This window comes from Coregonus lavaretus (genome assembly GCF_964263955.1).
Source record: "Coregonus lavaretus genome assembly, contig: HAP1_SCAFFOLD_1227, whole genome shotgun sequence".
NCBI classification, from domain to species: domain Eukaryota; kingdom Metazoa; phylum Chordata; class Actinopteri; order Salmoniformes; family Salmonidae; genus Coregonus; species Coregonus lavaretus.
In genome coordinates, this window is record NW_028158414.1 from 63,904 (window position 1) to 81,321 (window position 17,418).

At 49.0% G+C, this 17,418-nt stretch overlaps 1 long non-coding RNA gene across 1 annotated transcript; it reads right to left on the bottom strand.

Moving 5' to 3' along the window:
- Positions 1–14,294: 14,294 nt before the first annotated feature.
- On the bottom strand, positions 14,295–15,118 carry LOC311124031. The gene is made up of 3 exons (XR_014612681.1): positions 15,019–15,118; positions 14,836–14,893; positions 14,295–14,354 (listed from the first exon to the last, which is right to left on the bottom strand). It is a non-coding gene; the product is annotated as an uncharacterized lncRNA (long non-coding RNA).
- Positions 15,119–17,418: the final 2,300 nt, after the last annotated feature.

Below are 17,418 nucleotides of genomic sequence, written 5' to 3' on the forward strand. Positions count from 1 at the left end.
GCTAAATGCTAATAGGTCACTATACAGCTAAATGCTAATAGGACACTATACAGCTAAATGGAGGAACTAACGACATTGGTATAATTGAACATTTATGTCCCAAAACATCTAATCTTTCTTTGTTTTAAGAATTTAAAAACAAAACTTGTTGTTGAAAAGACTATCAAAAAGTGTGTGTGCGTGTGTGTGTGTGTGTGTGTGTGTGTGTGTGTGTGTGTGTGTGTGTGTGTGTGTGTGTGTGTGTGTGTGTGTGTGTGTGTGTTTGTGTTAGTGCTGAGCAATTAGTGCTTTTTGAGGTATGTTCAGTTTCGGTTCAATTACAAAAAAAATAATAACGGTTTTCGAATTCAATAATTAAAAAAAACATGAAATGCATTATGAAATAATTGCATTACAATGGTTTTTGAGCTTTTTAATGGATAATTTCAAAGCCAAAAACAGTGAACATTCAATTTCCAAAACATATAAAATATTCCATTGTCCCTGTCAGGTCCACACTGGGTAGTGATCAATAGCAAAATAGGAAATTACTATGAAATAATCAATTATTTCCGTTGTGCATGTGTTCCCCATACTGTACTGTCTTTAGTCATCCTATTTAGCTAGCATGTCTAAGTATACTGCAGAACCGTCTGAACAAATCGTTTTACTAGTTCTTCAGAGTAGATGAGGTCCACTTTCACCAACTGTCTCTGTCCCTCTCGTAGTTGTGTTGTGTACATTCCTCTATCTTGTGGTCTGTGTGTATCTAACCTAACGTAGCAGGTGTAAAAGCGTATCCACCCATCCAGAGATCTGTATATAGTGACAAGATGCTCATGTCTATGCTCCTAACAATGGGAGTCGTTGTCCTGTGTGAGCGATATTCAGACCACCTCCAGATACATTAGAAAGCTGTTATTGTGATATGAAGATGCAGAATTCTGCCTCTGACATTCTTCTGTCTGTCTGTCTGTCTGGGGGAGAGGTCACTAAGGGTCAAGGTGCTGAACCTCTGGGCTGAGCTGATGTTTGGTGTTACTGATGGAATCACTAATGATCAATAACCCCTTGACCACTGTGAAATAAAAAACTGGAGGGGAAATCACACAAGACTGAGTTTATTAAAAGCATTCAGTGATTACATGGCAGTTTAGAGAGCAACAGGTCTTTATCTGGAAAGGGTAAGTAATGTAACAGCTACATAATCTGAACTCACATCAACTATCCACTGAGTGTACAAAACATTAGAAACATCTTCCTAATATTGAGTTGCACCCCCACCTTTTGCCCTCAGAACAGCCTCAATGTGTCGGGGCACGGACTCTACAAGGTGTCAAAAACATTCCACAGGGAAGCTGGCCCATGTTGATTCCAATGCTTCCCACAGTTGTGTCTGTCAAGGTGACGTGTATGCGGTGAACGAAGTCAAGCGCAGGACACCGAGCTACTGGCAGACGTACTTTACTAGCACAGTAAAGGAACATACAAAACAAAACCTCCTAACAGGGAGGAACAATACGCGCATACAAAACAGCAACTGCCGACCTCACGGAAAACAACCACACACAACAAACAATGAGAGACAGGGGTACTTAAAGGGAATACAATGTAACATAATGGGAAACAGGTGTAAACAATAAAGACCAAACAAGACAAACACTGAAACATCGATCGGTAGTAGCTAGTACTCCGGGGACGACGAACCCCGAAGCCTGCCCAAGCAAGGAGGAGGAGCAGCCTCGGCTGAATCCATGACAGTACCCTCCCCTTGACGCGCTGCTTCAGCCGTGCGCCGACCCCGGCCTCGGGGACGGCCAGGAGGACGCGGAGCAGGGCGAGTCGGATGACTCCGGTGGAAATCCCTCAACATGGAGGGATCTAGGATGTCCCTCCTAGGGACCCAGCACCGTTCCTCCGGACCGTACCCCTCCCACTCCACGAGATACTGCAGGCCCCCCATCCGACGCCTCGAATCCAAGATGGACCGGACTGAGTACGCCGGAGCCCCCTCGATGTCCAGTGGGGGCGGAGGAGCCTCTCGTACCTCTCTCTCCTGGAGTGGACCAGCTACTACCGGCCTGAGGAGAGACATGGAATGAGGGGTTAATGCGGTAATTCATGGGCAGTTGTAACCTATAACATACCTCGTTCAATCTCCTCAGGACTTTAAATGGCCCCTCAAACCGCCGACCCAGCTTCCGGCAGGGCAGGCGGAGGGGCAGGTTTCGGGTCGAGAGCCAGACCCGTTCTCCCGGTGCATACACCGGAGCCTCACTGCGGTGGCGGTCAGCGCTCGCCTTTTGCCGCATGATAGCCCGTTGCAGATGGACATGCGCAGCGTTCCAGGTTTCTTCCGAGCGCCGAAACCACTCGTCCACCGCAGGGGCTTCGATTTGGCTTAGATGCCAAGGTGCCAGGACCGGCTGATACCCTAGCACACATTGAAAAGGCGTAAGGTTAGTGGAGGAGTGGCGGAGTGAGTTTTGGGCTATCTCTGCCCAGGGGATATATCCCGACCACTCCCCCTGCCGGTCCTGGCAATAGGACCTCAGAAACCTACCCACACCCTGGTTCACACTCTCCACCTGCCCATTACTCTCAGGGTGAAAACCTGAGGTAAGGCTAATCGAGACCCCCAGACGTTCCATAAACGCCCTCCAGACTCTAGAGGTGAACTGGGGACCCCGATCAGACACTATGTCCTCAGGCACCCTGTAGTGCCGGAAGACGTGGGTAAACAGGGCGTCAGCAGTTTGTAGGGCTGTAGGGAGACCTGGCATAGGAATGAGATGGCAGGCCTTCGAAAACCGATCCACAACGACCAAGATCGTCGTGTTCCCCTGGGAAGGGGGAAGGTCCGTGACAAAATCCACCGATAGGTGAGACCACGGCCGTTGTGGAACGGGTAGGGGCTGTAACTTCCCTCTGGGCAGGTGTCTAGGCGCCTTACACTGGGCGCAAACCGAGCAGGAGGAAACATAAACCCTCACGTCCTTAGCTAAAGTGGGCCACTAGTACTTCCCACTAAGGCAGTGCACTGTCCGACCAATACCAGGATGACCAGAGGAGGGTGACATGTGAGCCCAATATATCAATTGATCACGAACCTCGAGCGGCACGTACTTCCGACCCTCTGGACACTGTGGGGGAGTAGGATCGGTACATAACGCCCGCTCGATGTCCGCATCAACCTCCCACACCACCGGTGCCACCAGACAAGACTCCGGAAGTATGGGAGTGGGCTCAATGGACCTCTCCTCTGTGTCATATAGTCGGGACAGGACAGTGAGCTTAAATACAGGACAGTGAGCTTAAATACAAATCGGGTAAAAAACATAGCCCACCTTGCCTGGCGAGGGTTCAGCCTCCTCGCTGCCCGGATGTACTCGAGGTTACGATGGTCAGTCAGAATGAGAAAAGGGTGTTTAGCCCCCTCAAGCCAATGCCTACACACCTTCAGGGCTTGAACCACAGCTAACAGCTCCATGTCCCCCACGTCATAATTGCGCTCCGCTGGACTGAGCTTCTTAGAATAGAAAGTACAGGGGCAGAGTTTTGGTGGCGTACCCGAGCGCTGAGACAGTACAGCACCGATCCCAGCCTCGGACGCATCCACTTCCACTTGGAACGCCAAAGAGGGATCCGGATGTGCCAGCACTGGAGCCGAGGTAAACAGGTCCTTCAGATGTCTAAAATCCCTGTCCGCCTCAGCCGACCACAGCAGACGCACCAGACCCCCCTTTAGCAGGGAGGTAATGGGAGCTGCTACCTGTCCAAAGCCCCGGATAAACCTCCGGTAGTAATTGGCAAAACCCAAGAACCGCTGCACTTCCTTCACCGTGGTGGGAGTCTGCCAATTACGCACGGCTGAAACGCGGTCAATCTTCATCTCCACCCCTGACGCGGACAACTGATGTCCCAGGAAGGAGATGGACTCCTGGAAGAACAGACATTTCTCCGCCTTCGCATACAGGTCATGCTCCAACAGTCTACCAAGCACCCGACGCACCAGGGACACATGCTCGGCTCGTGTAGCGGAGTATATTAGAATGTCATCAATATACACCACTACACCCTGTCCATGCAAGTCCCGGAAAATCTCGTCCACAAACGATTGGAAGACTGAAGGAGCATTCATTAACTGAATGCTGTCTTCCACTCATCTCCCTCCCTAATGCGCACCAGGTTGTATGCGCTCCTGAGATCCAATTTTGTGAAGAATCGAGCCCCGTGTAATGACTCCGTCATACTAGCAATAAGAGGGAGAGGATAGCTGTATTTGATTGTGATCTGATTGAGACCACGGTAATCAATACACGGGCGTAAACCCCCATCCTTCTTCTTCACAAAAAAGAAACTCGATGACGCAGGGGAAGTGGACGGCCGTATGTATCCCTGTCTCAGAGATTCGGTGACATATGTCTCCATAGCCGCCGTCTCCTCCTGAGACAGAGGATACACATGACTACGAGGAAGCACAGCGCCTACTTGGAGGTCTATCGCACAATCCCCCTGTCGATGATGTGGTAATTGAGTCGCCTTATTTTTACAGAAGGAGAGTGCCAAATCGGCATACTCAGGTGGAATATGCATGGTGGGAACTTGGTTCGGGCTTTCCACCGTCGTTGCCCCTATGGAAACACCTACACACCGCCCGAAACACTGATCAGACCATCACTTGAGAGCCCTCTGTTGCCATGAAATGTTGGGGTCATGAGATGTTAACCAGGGAAGCCCCAACACCACGGGAAACGCAGGAGATTCCATCAAATGCAGACTAATTAACTCCTCATGGCCCTCCTGCGTTTTCATCCTGAGAGGCGCTGTGACTTCCCTAATCAATCCTGTCCCCAAAGGGCGGCTATCTAGGGCATGGATGGGGAAGGGCACATCAACGGGTACAATAGGAATCCCTAACTTATAGGTGAACTGGCGATCGATAAAATTCCCAGCTGCGCCTGAATCTACTAGCGCCTTATGCTGGGAATGAGGAGAAACCTCGGGAAACACAACTTTAATACACATATGATCAGCAGAGAGCTCTGGGTGAGTTGGGTTCCTACTCACCTGGAATGACTCATCAGTGCGCTGCCTACTGCCTCGATTCCTAGGAGACCCTCCCCAGCACCGACCAACAGTGTGTCCTCTGCGGCCACAGTTGGTGCAGGGGACGGCCTCTCTCCTGGTCTCTCTCCTGGTCTCCCTAGCACCAGCACCTCCGAGCTCCATAGGGGTCGGCTCTGAAGTGATGGGGGATGGAATGGACGGCTAAGAATCCGGACGTCCGCGGGTAGCCAACAGGGTATCCAGGCGAATTGACATGTCCACCAGTTGGTCGAAGCTGAGGTTGTTGTCCCTGCAGGCCAATTCCCGACACACGTCCTCCCTCAGGCTACATCTGTAGTGGTCGATGAGGGCCCTCTCATTCCATCCTGCGTTGGCAGCCAGCGTCCGGAAGTCCAGTGCGAACTCCTGTGCGCTCCTCCCCTGTCTGAGGTGGAATAGACGCTCACCCGCCGCTTTACCCTCTGGTGGATGATCGAATACTGCTCTGAAGCGGCGGGTGAACTCTGCATAGTTGACAGTAGAGGCGTCTATTCCCCCCCACTCGGCGTTGGCCCACTCCAGCGCCTTGCCGGACAGACAGGAGATGAGGGCGGACACGCTCTCGTATCCCGAGGTCACCGGGTGGATGGTTGCCAGGTAGAGTTCAACCTGGAGCAGGAAACCCTGACACCCGGCAGCTGTGCCATCATAAGCCCTCGGGAGCGAGAGCCGAATCCCACTGGACCCCGGAGGTGAAGCGATGGGTATCGCCGATGGTGGTGGTATCTTTGCAGGAGGTGTAGGCAGTCCCCCTCTTTCCCATCGCTCCATAATGCTCACCACCCGTTCCATGGCGGTGCCGAGAGCCTGGATCATGGCCGCTTGTTGTTCGACTCGTTCTTCCATTGATCCAGCTGGCACCGCCGCTCCTGCTGACTCCATGTGTGGTGTGTGATTCTGTCAAGGTGACGTGTATGCGGTGAACGAAGTCAAGCGCAGGACACCGAGCTACTGGCAGACGTACTTTACTAGCACAGTAAAGGAACATACAAAACAAAACCTCCTAACAGGGAGGAACAATACGCGCATACAAAACAGCAACTGCCGACCTCACGGAAAACAATCACACACAACAAACAATGAGAGATACTTAAAGGGAATACAATGTAACATAATGGGAAACAGGTGTAAACAATAAAGACTAAACAAGACAAACACCGAAACATCGATCGGTAGTAGCTAGCACTCCGGGGACGACGAACGCCGAAGCCTGCCCAAGCAAGGAGGAGGAGCAGCCTCGGCTGAATCTGTGACACTGTCAAGTTGGCTGGATGTCCTTTGGGTGGAGGACATTCTTGATACACACGGCAATCTGTTGAGCGTAAAATACCCAGCAGCATTGTAGTTCTTGACACACTCAAACCGGTTTGCCTGGCCCCAACTTCCATATCCTGTTCAAAGACACTTAAATCTGTTGTCTTGATGATTCACCCTCTGAATGGAACATATACACAATCCATGTGTCAATTATCTCAAGCCTTAAAAATCCTTTTTTTTTTACCTGTCTCCTCCCCTTCATCTACACTGATTAAAGTGGATTTAACAAGTACCATCAATAACGCTTCATAGCTTTCACCCAGATTCAACTGGTCAGTCTATGTCTGGGAAAGAGCAGGTGTTCTTAATGTTTTGTATACTCAGTGTAGAATTAGCACTTGTCAACAATAACTTTAATGTCATTGATATAATACAAAACAATATTCATTTACGTTACTTATTGATTGATTGATTGATTGATTTTTACAACACCATCTATTGTATATCAGACCTGCACTAAGTACTATACTTTCTCTGTAACCCACAGATCATAAGAGAATAACATCATTATCTCTATATAGTACAAACATCATAACAATAATCTACATCATAATCAATATCATAACATTTATAATCAATAACATCTTGAGAGGTAAACAACACAACAAACCCCAACAATAAACCAAAATGACTTGAGAAAAAGTTGACCCCTTTATTTAAGTATGAACAGATGATTATAATAATACATGGACTAATAATGGAAACACTTCAAGATAAAGAATCTAAGAGAAACACTAAATAAGATAAAGACATAAAGACAAAAGCTAAAAGCAGCAATACATTCTGGAACACAAAACAGACGTAATTGAGCTACTCTCTAAAAATAATCAAAACCCCATGTTACCCAAAACCCCATGTTACCAAAACCCCATGTTACCAAAACCCCATGTTACCCAAAACCCCATGTTACCCAAAACCCCATGTTACCCCATTCCCCATGTTACCCAAAACGCCAAGTTACCCAATCGCCAAGTTACCAAAACCCCATGTTACCAAAACCCCATGTTACCCAAAACCCCATGTTACCCAAACCCCAAGTTACCCAAACCCCAAGTTACCAAAACCCCATGTTACCAAAACCCCATGTTACCCAAACCCCAAGTTACCAAAAGCCCATGTTACCCAAAACCCCATATTACCCATCCCCATGTTACCCAATCCCCATGTTACCCAATCCCCATGTTACCAAAATCCCATGTTCCCATGGTAGCAAAAAACAAACTAAAAGGAATAAAGGTGGTCCTTGAAAATCCGGGGGAGAGGGTGTTACGGATGATCAAATGCCTCCGTTTATTACGGATGATCAAATCAGGAAGGAGTTGAGTCGTTTTGGTAAATTTGCTAGTGGTTTTCGTGTACTGTCGGCAGGTTTTCAGGCAGATGCCGTCAAGCACGTTGTTTCATTCCGGAGGCAAGTGTTCATGTTTCTGAACAACAACGAGCAACAGTTAAATGTGCACTTTAAAGTGAGGCATGGGGAGGGGCTCTACGCAGGTTTTGCCAGCACAGATAGTCTACGGTGTTTTGAGTGTGGGGATTTGGGGCATAAGAGCTTTGCGTGCCCACATAAAGGCCGTAGACAAGGTGAGGGTTCAAGCACCAGTGGGGGAAATCGAGGTCAACGTGCAGGGGGCCATGAGACACAGGCAGCAGAGGCTGGGCCTAGTCATGCTATAGGTGGTGGTGTAGATGGGGCTGGGTCTAGTCATGCTATAGGTGGTGGTGTAGATGGGGCTGGGTCTAGTCATGCTACAGATGGTGGTGTAGATGAGGCTGGGTCTAGTCGTGTGATGGATGGTGGTGTAGGTGAGGCTGGGTCTAGTCATGCTATAGGTGGTGGTGTAGATGAGACTGGGTCTAGTCATGCTATAGATGGTGGTGTAGATGAGGCTGGGTCTAGTCAGGTTATGTTAGTGGATGAGGAGAGTGTAGTGGGGAAGGGGAAGCGACTAGGAGGGGTGGAGGAGGGTGTCAAGCGGAAGAGGAAAAAGGGGGAGAAGAAAGGAGGTGGAAGGGCAGAGGCTGGTGTGATGAAAGGCACCAAGGAACCTTTGCCTGGTGCTGGGGGGGAGGCCCCGACTAGAGAGGAAGGGCAGGTGGTCAGGTTGCCTGGTGCTGGGGGGGAGGCCCCGACTAGAGAGGAAGGGCAGGTGGTCAGGTTGCCTGGTGCTGGGGGGGAGGCCCCGACTAGAGAGGAAGGGCAGGTGGTCAGGTTGCCTGGTGCTGGGGGGGAGGCCCCGACTAGAGAGGAAGGGCAGGTGGTCAGGTTGCCTGGTGCTGGGGGGGAGGCCCCGACTAGAGAGGAAGGGCAGGTGGTCAGGTTGCCTGGTGGGGGGGGGGAGGCCCCGACTAGAGAGGAAGGGCAGGTGGTCAGGTTGCCTGGTGGGGGGGGGGAGGCCCCGACTAGAGAGGAAGGGCAGGTGGTCAGGTTGCCTGGTGGGGGGGGGGAGGCCCCGACTAGAGAGGAAGGGCAGGTGGTCAGGTTGCCTGGTGCTGGGGGGGAGGCCCCGACTAGAGAGGAAGGGCAGGTGGTCAGGTTGCCTGGTGCTGGGGGGGAAGCCCCGACTAGAGAGGAAGGACAGGTGGTCAGGTTGGGAGATGGAGATGAGGAGGAGGAAGGTGAGTCTGAGGAAGAAGCTGATGAGGATTTCTTTTCAGACTCCTCCTCAATGGGTCCAGAGCTGACAGCCAGTCAGTCAGAGGGGTCAAAGTACACGGTGACGGAACTGTCAAGGTTCCTGAAGGAGACTAAGGGGAAAAAAGTTAATCTTGAGGCTTTTTTTTGCGATCCGGGAAAGTTTGTAAGATCAGTGCAACATGCAATGAAAAATGAGGGGCATGGTGTCCTCTCACCCAGGAAACGGTTTAGGTTAAGGAAGTGGGTCACAACTGTGCGTAAAGGTCTACCTTCAGACACTGTTTAGATGAAAGTTTTATTTCTGGCACTGGAGCTTTTTGAGCTTTGCTATTGGTCTCTTTCTTTGCTGGCTTTTCTCCCACTTCTTATGGAGGCTCTTTGGGTAGGCTCGCTTAATATTAATGGCACCAGAGATGCGGGAAAGAGGAGTGTGTTGGGTGAATATGTCAAAAAAAAAAAAGTACAAGTGTTGTTTCTGCAGGAGACGCATAGCGATGTGGTGAATGAAGTTGATTGGGGGCTCTGGTGAAAAGAGGCAAGTGTGCTGAGCCATGGGACAAATGTTAGTGCAGGGGTGGCAGTCCTTTTCGTACCGGGTCTGTCTGTAAAAATTTGCTCCTCAAAAGAGGTGTGTACAGGTAGACTGCTTGTAGTAAAGGCAGAAATTAACAACAGGGGTTTTGTCTTTATAAATGTGTATGCGCCCACACAGGGTGAGACAGGGGGCTTCTATTTGGGTGTCTTAGAAAGGAACTCTCACAGGTAGCGCCTGAGGAGACGCTGGTGGTCGTCGGGGACTGGAACTGTACGATGGATTTTACGAAAGACAGAAATGGGGAGGAGCCTCATTCAGGCTCAGTGGGGGTGTTAAGGGACATTATTAATCAATTTGACCTAGGGATGTCTAGTTCTCCAAACATCAACAACACAAGACAATATACATGGGTGAAGGTCTTTGGGGCTAGGGTGAGTGCAGCCCGGCTTGATCGATTGTACATGTCCAGGAATCAGAGCAATAGGCTGTTGGGCGCTACCATTCTCCCGGTGGGTTTTTCGGATCATCACATAACCATGGCTCGGCTGTCTATTTCACCAGGGTCTCGGCAGGCATCCTATTGGAAGTTTAATGTAAAGCTCTTACAGGATGCCACTTTTTGCTCAGGTTTCCAGACTTTTTGGGAAAGGTGGGGGCAGCGAAGAGAGGAGGATGAGTCTCTGAGTCAATGGTGGGATGTGGGAAAAGTCCAAATTCGGCTTTTCTGCCAACAGTATACAGCTCTGTCATCCTCAGAGGCTAGGAGAGTATTGGGGGAACTCGAACGTAGTATTAGTGAGATGGAGGTAGAGCTGGTGGGGCAAGGCAATGTAGGCCTCCAGGCTAATCTAGCTGAACTACGTATGGACCTGGGCAGTTTTTTCCAGGTTAAAGCAAAGGGAGCACTTGTAAGAGCTAGGTTCTCCATGCTCAAGGAGATGGATGCTCCCAGCTCCTTCTTCTTTGGTTTGGAAAGACAGAGCGGTGAAGCCAAGGGTATGCATTGTCTACGGCTTTCGGATGGGCGGGTGACCTCTGTGGTGGGGGAGATGCGGGAGCGGACTGTGGAGTTTTATACTGAATTGCATAAGGTAGAACTGTGTGATCCTATGTGTGCTCAGGTTTTGTTTGCCGAACTCCCTAAGCTCTCTCTGGTACAAAGGGATGAAATGGACATTCCCCTGTTGTGCCATGAACTGGCAGAGGCCGTAACCCAGATGTCCCCCGGCCGTGCACCGGGGGTCGATGGACTCCCAGTGGAGTTTTATAAAAAATTCTGGGGAATAATTGGACTGGACTTCTTTCGCGTGTTGCGTGAATGCGTCGGGGTAGGAGAGTTTCCGATGAGCTGCCGGCGGGCGGCTCTGACTCTCCTGCCCAAAAAAGGGGACTTGTGTGAACTTAAGAACTGGAGGCCTGTGGCATTGCTCTGTGCGGAGTACAAGATATTTGCCAAGGTCCTCGCTAACAGACAAAAGTCCCATCTGGACTCTATAGTACACAAGGACCAGACATATTGTGTACCGGGACGCTCAATCACGGACAACTTGTTCTTAATCAGGGACATCTTGGACTTGTCGAGAAGTTCTAATGTGAACTTTGGTCTGGTCTCTTTAGATCAAGAGAAGGCTTTTGATAGAGTGGACCATGAGTATCTGTTTAATGTGATGTCTGTGTTTGGGTTTGGGGAAAGGTTTTTGGCCTATGTGAAGATGTTGTATGCTGGGGCATCATGTATGGTTAAGGTGGGAGGGGGGCCCAGTAGGCCAGTCTGGGTGAGGCGGGGCATTAAACAAGGATGCCCTCTATCAGGGCAGTTATATACACTAGCCATTGAACCTTTTTTGGGCCTGCTACGCAGGAGACTGAAGGGAGTGTGCTGGACAGGCATAGCAGTGTCAGCGTATGCAGATGATGTTTCTGTGATGGTCAGGGATGGTCAGGATATGCAGGCACTAGAGAATAGTCTGAAGGTGTACGAGGGAGCTTCGTCAGCTAAGGTAAACTGGGGATAGAGCAAAGCTCTGTTATGTGGGGCATGGGGGGATAGGGCCCCTCCTCTGCTTCCAGGGGGGTTGCAGTGGGGTTGTGAAGGGCTTAAAATATTGGGGGTGTACCTGGGCTCGGAGAGGTGGGTCAGGAAGAACTGGGAGGGGCTGTCACAGGCAGTGGTGTCAAGACTGGCCAGGTGGAGGTGGCTCCTGTCCCAAGTGTCATATAGAGGGAGGGTGCTGATAATCAATAACCTGGCGGCATCTTCCCTGTGGCATAAACTGGCTGTCCTCAACCCCACCGCCGGGCTGCACGCAGACCTGCAACGCAAGCTGGTGGATTTCTTCTGGTCGGGCCATCACTGGCTGAGGGCGGCAGTGTTGTATATGTCCATAAATGAAGGAGGACAGGGCCTGGTGGAACTGGAGAGCAGGGTGGCTGCATTCCGACTAAAGGCGGCACAGAGACTGCTGTACCATACTGATGTCGGATGGAGGGAGCCAGCATGCGCGCTGCTGAGGAGAGCTGGCGGATTAGGGTTGGACCGGCAGCTATTCCTCATGAGGCTGGAGGGGCTGAGTACAGCAGGTCTCTCTGATTTTTACTCTGCGGTGCTGAGGGCCTGGCAGCTACTAAGGCCCACACAAAAAAATAGGGGTGTGGAGCCTGGGCTGTGGGTGTGGGAGGAGCCTATCTTCCACAACCCAGTCATCCTTTTGAGATCGGTTCAGTCAGCCACCCTGAAGAGGCGACTGATGGCAGCGGGATTACTAAGGCTGGGTGACCTGTGACTGCTGGGAGAGGATGGATGGAAAACCCCAGAAGTCCTAGCAAAACAAACAGGACTAACGTCTCTTAGGCTGCTGGAGAGATTCCTGGGGGAGGTCCAGGAGGCACTGTCTGAGACGGTAAAGGGGGTGTTTGAGCAGCCAAAGGGGGAGGGGCCACCAATGTTTCCGCCACTGCACGTGACTGCAGAGACTGGGGACTGGCAAGGGGGTCTGGAGGACTTGTTAGATTTTAACACTCCGAGCCTGGGGGAGTTTGAGGGGGTGGGAGGTAAAGCCCTCTACAACCTCTGCATTAAGGTAAGGAACATTAGGAGCCTAACAGGAGTGAAGGCACATCAGTGGCAGGGGGTATGTGGGGCGGAGAGTATGGTGGGTTTTAGATGGAGGGGGCTCTACAAACTCCCAGTACCAAAGAGGTCAGGGGACCTCCAGTGGAGGGTTTTACATGGAGCCCTGGCCACTAACAGCTGGTTAGCACGGGTTGAACCGGGAGTCAGACAGGGGTGTCCTTTCTGTGTCATGAGTGAAACTGTGATTCATGTGTTTTCTATGTGCGCCAGGTTAATGCCTTTAATGTCTCAGTTGGAATGTCTGTGTGAGAGGTTGGGGGTGGGTTTTTACTGTCGGGATGTTTATAATGGGGTACAGGTATTCAAATAAGGAAAAGGAAAAATGTGTGTTGTTGAATTTTCTGTTTGCTCAGGCAAAGTTAGCTATTTGGATAACAAGGAGGAACAGGGTTAAAGGTGGGGGGATAACAGACCCTTTACTGTTATTTAATGGGATGGTCTCTGCACGCCTTAGGGTGGAATTTGAGTTCTATGAAATGATAAAAAGTGTGGAGATGTTTCAAGAAATATGGTGTGTTGGGAGGGGGGCTGTCTGTATAGCTGAGGAAGATGGTCTGGATATACGGTTGTAGAGTTGGTGAGGTTTGGGTTATTGTGATGTGTGGTGTTGTTTTTGTATCGTGGGGTAGAGGAAAAGGTGAGTATGCAGTACAGGGGATATTGGTAATTTGTTTATTTTAGGGGGTGGGGTGAGGTTTTAATGAAATGAGGATGAACCATTAAAGAAAGTCTCTCTCTCTCTCACTCACTCACTCACTCACTCACTCACTCACTCACTCACTCACTCACTCACTCACTCACTCACTCACTCACTCACTCACTCACTCACTCACTCACTCACTCACTCACTCACTCACTCACTCACTCACTCACACACAAGCATAGTACAACAGTTGAATAAATATCCACTCCTGGTTGACCATATAAACACATGACACAGACCAACTCTCTACCGGACTACTAATTAATACAGTCAGATTTTAGGCACGTCGGAGTAGGGATGCAAAATCCCAGGAACTTTCAATAAATTCAATGCTTTTCCAAAATTGTTGGTTGTAATTGTAAATTTGAATTCCTGTTGATCCTCCAATCGGAATTGTGCAACCCTACGTCTGAGTAAATGTATTTACCTTGTAGTACAGGTAGAAGGTGGTGTTGGCTGTCAGTAGGATCAGCAGCACTACAACGTGTCTGATGATGAAGGCTGGTAGAGGAGAGGCTGAAAACAGAAACACCTTTGATGAGGGGACTGATCATCATCACATAGATCTGTGGGAAATCTGTCAACGACAAAGTTATAAGTCTGGTTCATGTTCAGTTACCTGTGACGGTGAGGGAGAGGAGCTCACTCTCAGAGGAGAAGTTATGAGAGAAAACATAATTGTCATAAACACAGCTGTAGTTCCCTTGGTGGGAGTCATCTGCAGCAGGGAAGAGGAAGGCAGCAGAGTGATTGACAGCTGGCTGGGTCTGGGTTCTGTTGGAGCCGGTGAACGTGAGGAGGAAGTACCCTCTTGGGTGCTGTGGCTGAGTGGAGCAGGTGATGGTGAAGTTGTAGCCCCTAAAAACTTCAGGCCCCTGGTGGCCCCTGGAGATCCCTCCCATTGAGTCAGTCAGGGAGATATCAGGCTGGACCAGGAGATCTGTAACAATAAAAGAGAACAAGAAAAACCTCTTCAACTAGTTTCCTATAGATATGACAATAACATCAGCATGTAACAGTGCTAGCCACCCTCCCTCACAGGGCAACATGAGTAGTGGGCTCTTCGGCCATTCTACTACCAATGGTGGTCTATGGATTGTATGGCTGTGTGCTCAATTCTATACACAACATGTATGGCTGAAATAGCTGAATCCACTAATGTCCACATACATTTGGCCATATAGTGTATCTTGTTATTACCTGAGCAGATCACTGTGAGTCCAGGAAGGAGATTATATATTCTCGCACACTCCCTCAGTGAAGGCTCAGACCCAGAACAGTAAACTCCAAACCCTCTAGTGGTGTTTCCAGGTAGTACTGAAACAGTGGAGCCACAACCCAGCTGTCTACACACGTCTGCAGCTAAAGCCTTCTTGTTCCAGCCTACATCTCCCACAGTCCTCCACTTTCCCTGGTCGTACCACTCCAGTCCACCAGCACAGCGACTGCCTCCTCCCACCAGCCTCACATCATCAGGCTCTGAGAAAAGAAAAGAGAAAGACAGTAATCTTACTATTTTCTCACTAAAACACACCTATATTGCCTCTCATATTCTTCACTCCAGGTGAGAAACAATGTTGATTGAGTGACAAACTGTTTCTTACCTGAGCAGGTGAGTCCAACAGCATTACCAGGTAGGCAGGTGTTGTTTTTTCTGTCTGAGGTGTCACAGTCCAGGAGAAGGGACTCATTGCCTTTACACTGGAACTCTTTATCCCAGGTCTGACCCTCACCTTCTCCATAGAGCCCCCCCTGTAGAGCTGCAGGAGCCCCACAGCCAAGCTCCCCACAGACTACCTCTGCATCCTGCTGGTCAAAGTCAGCTTCACACACTGAGGCCCAGGACTGATTGGACTTCACCTCCAGTCTCCCAGAGCAGAGACCAGCTCCATCCACAAGCTGCACAGACTCTGGAGAAAAAGAGTTGGTTGAACATTCAATCAGTTTTGTTGATGACACTGTCAAGGACTAAACACAAATATGTTGGATAAAAGATTGTAGGTTGCTATGTTTGATACTGTAAGAGGTAGAAATGGGTTCTTAGTCACTCAGGACAGGGTTGGGAATAATGCAGGCAGGAGACAGGAATAAGTTCACTTCACTTTATAGAAAATAAACAGCTGGACATCCATCAGGCAGCTTCACTTCAGTAACATCTGAACTACAATGATCTGCCCATGCACATCTCCCATAAACCAATATGACAAACACAAATATAATGTTTAAATACATCTAACATCTCTCCCTCTTTAAATGAAAAAACACATAAAACATGATATATGCTAATCTTGTATAATGTAAAAATCAAATCTCTCAATATTACCAGTGTCTTACCTGAACAGATAACATGATGATAATATTCACAATCAGAGACACCAGGTAGACTTCCTGTGATGTCACACTCTCTAAAAGTAGACTCATTTCCACTGCACATACTCAATAGTATGATTCCTCCTCTTCCCTCTTCAACCAAAGGTCCTCTAGATTCAGCTACAGCATTCCCACAGCCCAGCTCTCTACACAAAATCTTAGTCTCTCTCATGCTCCACCCTATAGGACATAGACCTGACCACTCTCCTCTGTAGAAGACTTCCACATTCCCAGAACAGGAAGTGGTCCCATTCACCAGTCTGACTGAGTATTCAGCTGTAAACAGCAGAGAGGAAAACACAGTGGTGAGGACAGATTATGACAGGGCTTCTGTTATTCTAACAGCAGTAATGCTTTGTAGTTGACAAGTATTAGTAGTTCCATAAAACAGTACTCGTTATTGGGTTTTAGAATGGTGTGTATGGACACATGAATTTCTCCATGTGGGATAATAAAGTTGACTAATATTGAACTGCTATAATCACTGTAGATTTATACTCTACTTACCTGGTGGACTGATGCTTTGAGCCTGGAGATCTGAGGAGAGAGAGAGAGAGAGAGAGAGAGGAAGAGAGAGAGAGAGAGAGAGAGAGAGACAGAGAGAGAGAGGGATGTTAAATGAATATCAACATGACCTTTCATGATGTGATGGGGAAGATAGGCTTGTCACCATCGTGTACACACATTCCCCTTCTATGGAAATGTGAACCTCTCTTTGCAGATTAGTTTATATATAATTTACATTTGCTTCTGTTTGTTTTTTCAGAGGTCAGGGACAAGCTAAGTGGAAGAGTGGAAAAGGTTACTGGTTATGATGACATGTGAAAAGATATTCAGTTGACCGCATGTTAGTCTGTCATCCCTATCTCTTTTGACATCTCCCTCTCTCTCCCCTCCCTTCTCTCTCCCTCTGTATGGAGCCCACTGTATATTGCCTCTCATATTCTTCACTCCAGGTGAGAAACAATGTTGATTGAGTGACAAACTGTTTCTTACCTGAGCAGGTGAGTCCAACAGCATTACCAGGTAGGCAGGTGTTGTTTTTTCTGTCTGAGGTGTCACAGTCCAGGAGAAGGGACTCATTGCCTTTACACTGGAACTCTTTATCCCAGGTCTGACCCTCACCTTCTCCATAGAGCCCCCCCTGTAGAGCTGCAGGAGCCCCACAGCCAAGCTCCCCACAGACTACCTCTGCATCCTGCTGGTCAAAGTCAGCTTCACACACTGAGGCCCAGGACTGATTGGACTTCACCTCCAGTCTCCCAGAGCAGAGACCAGCTCCATCCACAAGCTGCACAGACTCTGGAGAAAAAGAGTTGGTTGAACATTCAATCAGTTTTGTTGAAGACATTGTCAAGGCCTAAACACAAATATGTTGGATAAAAGATTGTAGTTTGCTATGTTTGATACTGTAAGAGGTAGAAATGGGTTCTTAGTCACTCAGGACAGGGCTGGGAATAATGCAGGCAGGAGACAGGAATAAGTTCACTTCACTTTATAGAAAATAAACAGCTGGACATCCATCAGGCAGCTTCACTTCAGTAACATCTGAACTACAATGATCTGCCCATGCACATCTCCCATAAACCAATATGACAAACACAAATATAATGTTTAAATACATCTAACATCTC